Source organism: Amia ocellicauda, chromosome 2 (assembly GCF_036373705.1).
Source record: "Amia ocellicauda isolate fAmiCal2 chromosome 2, fAmiCal2.hap1, whole genome shotgun sequence".
NCBI classification, from domain to species: Eukaryota; Metazoa; Chordata; class Actinopteri; order Amiiformes; family Amiidae; genus Amia; species Amia ocellicauda.
Window position 1 is genome coordinate 53704026 of NC_089851.1, and position 6000 is coordinate 53710025.

Genomic DNA, 6000 nt, shown 5'->3' on the forward strand with positions numbered 1-6000 from the left:
TCAATTTCCATTCTGATTCATCGGTCCATAAGACCTTCTTCCAGTCTTCAGTAGTCCACTGGCGGTGCTTCATGGTGCAGGAAAGCCTCTTTTTCTTATTTTGCCATCTTAGCAATCTTACTGCCACTGGACCTGTCAAACCTGCAGTTCAGTGTATGCAGTCTTCTCTTCACAGTTGAAACTGAGACTTACTTACTTGGACCAGAGTTAAGCTGTTGTCCTGTGAGCCGCCAATCACGCAAGCTGTTGGCTCTCAGAAACTTGTCTTCTGATTGTGGCTTTGGGTCTGCCAGACCTCTTTATGTCAGTTATCTCCAGTTTCTAAGTGCCTTTTGGTGGTGTAGGAAATTACTTAAAAACTGTGTTTAAATTTCAATAAAAACTGGAAAATGGGGGTGTTCTAAAACTTTTGACTGGTAGTGTGTACATATACGCCGATCAGCCATAACATTATGACCACTTGCCTAATATTGTGTAGGTCCCCCTTTTGTCGCCAAAACAGCCCTGACCCGTCAAGGCATGGACTCCACTAGACCTCCAAAGGTGTGCTGTGGTATCTGGCACCAAAGACGTTAGCAGCAGATCCTTTAAGTCCTGTAAGTTGCGAGGTGGGGCCTCCATGGATCAGACTTGTTTGTCCAGCACATCCCACAGATGATCGATTGGATTGAGATCTGGGGAATTTGGAGGCCAACACCTTGAACTTGTGATTCATCAGACCAGGCCACCTTCTTCCATTGCTCCGTGGTCCAGTTCTGATGCTCACGTGCCCATTGTAGGCGCTCTCGGCAGTGGACAGGGGTCAACATGGGCACCCTGACTGGTCTGCGGCTACGCAACCCCATACGCAACAAACTGCAATACACTGTGTGATCTGACACCTTTCTATCAGAACCAGCATTAAGTTTATTTGAGCTACAGTAGCTCGTCTGTTGGATCGGACCACATGGGCCAGGCTCCGCTCCCCACGTGCATCAATGAGCTTTGGCCGCCCATGACCCTGTCACCGGTTCACTGCTTTTCGTTCCTTGCACCACTTTCAATAGGTACTAACCACTGCAGACCGGGAACAACCCACAAGAGCTGCAGTTTTGGAGATGCTCTGACCCAGTCGTCTAGCCATCACAATTTGGCCCTTGACAAAGTCGCTCAAATAAAGGGTAGGTGTACAATACTTCAATTATATCTCCTCCTGACAAAATGAGAGTAATAAGAGCTATGATCAAGTGCCCCAAGAGACATAAAAAGCTTGCAGCACCTGGTATTTCCAGGAGGTCTCCCATCCAAACACTGACCAGGCCCTGCACTGTTTAGCTTCCGAGATCTGACGTGATCGTGCACATGTTTTATTTTTTTATTTTAAATGATCTCAGATCGTGCTGAACAACGGATCAGAATGTTAGTCACTAACATAAGTCAGCAAATCCTCATCATTGATCACACAGAAAAGTAGAACAGGACAAATATTAGTAGGGGGTAGTAGACACAGGGTCTGGAGAATCATAGTGAAAAAACAAGATTATCATGCAGAAGTTCCACAAGAACATTATTATACAAGAAAAATTGGTTAAATCGAGACATAACCCTCTCCTCCCTCTTACAATAAGAAAGCACAGACAAAATGTCTTTGACACTCAGTGTGAAAGGTTGAACTACGTCCACTGTTTCACCAGTAGATAGAGATCAGTTTCGCCTCTTGTAAACTGTAAGGCGAGCATGACTCAAAAGAAAGTTGATGAATCCCACATTGACTTTGGGGAACACGCCATGTAACCCAAATAAGAAGAGAGAATCCCAGGATACCTGCTGAGCCTCCACTTCAGCAAAGCCATAGAATCCCTCCAACAACCAGCATAAATAAGCCCACAACCCCTGCAACTCTGCACACTGTAGAAAAAAGTGCATAATTCCTTCCACCTGCTGGTGACACACGGAACACAAAGCAGTGTCTGCAAGATATAACTTATGGAGGAGCCACTGGGAAAATATGCAGTTTTGCCGCAACCGAAAATCAACATCCTCACAAGCAGGGGAATTAAAAGCAATCCGTAAGTTCCTCCATAAGTGGGAAACAGACATGGTGGGGCACCTCTTCTGCCAAACCAATTCAGGCACTGGCCAGACGAAAACTGAACACAAGAGGGTCAGATAAAACAGCCGTGTCACACAATCAAGAAAGGGGACAGGAAACTTCTCCCCCTGCAAAATAAATTGTGGGACAGACATTTCGGAACGCTGGATAGTGTTACACCTCTCTTTAATGACTCTTATCCAACTCTCAGGAAGAGCACTCTTAATGGTAGGAGACGCCACAGCCACGTCTCTAAAAGGCACATCCTCATCCTTCTCCCAAATCGAATCCGCAATGGCCTGAGTGGGCAAGAACCCCTCACGAACCACATACATGATATCCCTCACCCGAAGCACCCCTGCCTCCACAAAACACTGCACATAAAGGGACTTGCCACCTGATTGAAGCAAAGGGTTTAAAAATAGTGGCAGATCGAGAATCTGCTCCCTACTATCGGGACTGAAGGACAGGGATGGCAAGAATTCGGCCCAAGAGAGCAACACTTCCCTATAAAACTGGGGAATATCCTGCACCATAGAAGGCTGTAGACACATACACAACATGCCCTCTCCTATCCCCAACCCCCTCCATTTATTAAAATAGTGCAGCAAAAACCCTTTCCACACACTACAATTCCCCCGGTCTAAAAACCACTTCAGCACCTTAATATGAAAACTGTTCTTCTTTAATGCCAGATCTGCAAGCATCAAACCACCCCTACTAACTTCCCCAATCATGGTAGTATAGCTGATCTTCGCCGGCTTACCCTCCCACAAAAACCTGACCACTAAGCTTTTCATATGGATCTCAACCCACTGAGGAAGCTCCATCACGTACAAAAAAAAACAGGGCCAGGAGAGCAACAGGCTCTTAATAACCAGAACCCGACCTTTTAAAGTTAAAACTCTGCAAGACCAGAGATTTAAAATCGCCACTAATTTCTGGAGCGTGCCCAGCCAATTCAACTCCGCAACCACCTCCTCCTCCAAACCAATGTACACTCTGTACATCTGTAGCGCATCCCCCGCCACTTTAAAGGGAATAGACAGGGTAGACAGTGCAAAACTTGGTTGAATGGCCATAATTTCAGATTTGCCAACATTCACCTTTGCCCCGGAAGCTGAACAGTACATATCAAAAACTGCCATCACTGTAGGAATCCCAGCCAAACTGGAGAGCGTGAGAGTTGTATTGTCCGCATGCTGATAAAGAAGGGACTGAACTACACCCCCAGGGACTGTAATGCCCACAATCTCCTTATTCTGCTGTAATGCCAAACTCACAGATTCCACCACCAGAGAATAAAGCAAAGCGGAGAGGGGGCAACCCTCACTGACCTCTCCACTGGGAAAAAAATCTGTCAAATACCCATTGCATTTAACCCGGCTATAAATACCCGTGTAAAAAACCCCAACCCAGGAAATAAAACGCTCACCAAACCCAAACCGCTGAAGCAGCTCAAGCAGATGCTTGCTTGACCCTATCAAATGCCTTCTCTTTGATCGATCTTCAAGATATAGCCCTCCTTCTGCTCCTCCTTCAAATACCCCTCAACATCCCTTATAGAACAGATATGATCCGCTATATCCCGCCCCGGCACACAATACGTCTGGCTAGGGGAGAGATGATGAGGCAACACTGTTTTCAAACGGCTTGCAAATATTTTAGTGAGTATCTTATAGTCACAGTTTAAAAGGCTAATAGGGCGATAATTCCCCAAAGAAGACCTCTCCCCTTGCTTCTTATAAATCAAAGAGATAACCCCCCGCCTCATTGTTCTACTTAAGACACCTCGCCGCTCAATCTCTGCAAACACTTGCAAAAGGAGGGGACTGAGGAGATCCAGAAAGTGAGCATAAAACTCAACTGCCAAACCATACGAGCCAGGTCTCTTATTCAAACTCATCTCCCCCACCACCATCTCAATCTCCTCCACACTGATCACCCCATCACAAACCTCACAATCCTCCTCCCGTAGTTCAGTGGACAGAAAAGAAAGGAGCTGATCTCGATCCTCCTGCTTTGTCTCCTGCCTTTTGTACAGAGTCTCCCCACCTCAGTCAAAATGTCTCCCTGATCCCTCAAAGTGGAGCCATCACTCAAAACCAACTCCTCAATATACGCTGCCTGCTGCCTCTCCTTTTCCAGCCCAAAGAAAAACTTGGTGCTCCTTTCCCCCTCCACCACATACTGTGCCCGAAACCTAACTATTGCGCCCACACAACAGTCATTCTCCAAGTCTGCAAACAGACTCCTCAACTGGAAGGCGGCCGTAATCTGTCTCTCCCTTTGCACCTGCAGTTTATGCCATTGTACCCCAAACCGAATGCTAAACTCTTTCATGTGGTATTTGAGATTATCCGACCAAGCACACTTTTCAGTTTCAAATAAGCGACAGGACAGACTGCTCTCCACAAGTCTCTCAATCCCCTCATTAAAATTCACCTCTTTCAAAAGTTATTTATTAAAACACCAAAGCCCAGGCCCCTTCTGCAATTTACGGAAATTAAGCTCAAAGGAAAAGAAAGCATTGTCCCTGAAAGAAGTATACCCATAAGAGACTTTCCCTATATTGCTCAAAAAAGAGCCATGACAGAGTCCAAAATCAATACAACTCTGCTTTAAAACATTTTGAACTATCTGTCTCTGAGAGAACTCTCCCTTGAATACATTCCTGCTACGCCAGAAATCAAGGAACCCACTTTCCAAAAGCAACCATCCCAACCGATCCCTGGAACAATCCCTTTTAAAATCCATCCCACTGCCAATATTCAATCTACTCATAGAAACATTAAAATCCCCCACCACCAGTACATTATCTCTTAACAAATGTTTCTCCAACCCCTCAAAGAAGGCAGAACGGTCTCTCTGCTCATTAGGACAATAAACAGTCAACAACTCAAAACTAAAACCTTGAGTAGAAACAAGCAACAAAAACCTCCCTTCTGAATCTCCATCAACCCTCGAAACTGTTCCTGGAAAGCAAGATCTCACCAATACCGCCACCCCACTTCTATGGTTAGTGAAATTACTAAAAAATATCTGCCCATCCCACAAATGCTGAAAGTTCCGAACCAAATCATCATCCCAAAAGGTTTCCTGCAAACAAACTATATCCGTTGTATGGACATTAGAAAACAGCTTTCCCCAAATCCCGCAATCCCGTGAGATACAAGAAATCATGAGGAAAAACAAAGTATGGAAACCATCATCATGCTTCTTCCTCTTCCTCTTCTAAAACATCGAAACTCCCCGAAAAGCAGTAAGCAGTTGTATAGGCAACAGGAGCCAAGGGACTTAAAAAAACGAACAAAACAAAAAAAACTAACATTTAGAAGCATGTGGCCACTACAGTGTCAGGCTTGCAGAATGATTGCCTTCCTGGATGAACTCATCCAAGAAGGTTTCATATTTGAACATTGTCAACAGGTTGAAATCCTAGAGATCAAAGTTTGTGATCTTGAGGCTCAGCTTGTTGAGCTGCACTGCATTGGGGATATAGAAGAATTGGTCCATCAGCCCATAAGAGAGATGGTGTGCATGCCAAAACCTAGGAGAGTTGAGACCGTAGAGCAGGAAAGTGTAGAGAACTGCTGGGTTACAGTAGAGTCGTAACAGCAGAACAGGGCATGCACAACCCCTAGAGACACCCCAAGAGCTAGAATTGCCCAACAGGTTCCAACTGCTGGACACTGAGTTGGACAATGACAGCTCAGTGGGTGATTGGGGGCAGTTGAGCACCAGAGCACCATGGTGCCCACTCCCCCCCAGAAGAAAGAGGTAGTTATAGTAGGAGACTAAATTCTTAGAGGTGTAGATCACAGTGCGCTCTAGTGATAAGGAGACCCACATGGTATCTTGCCTGCCTGGTGCTCAGGTTGCAGATCTCCCTAAACTAGTAGACGGGCTACTGGCCAAAGCCAGGGGGA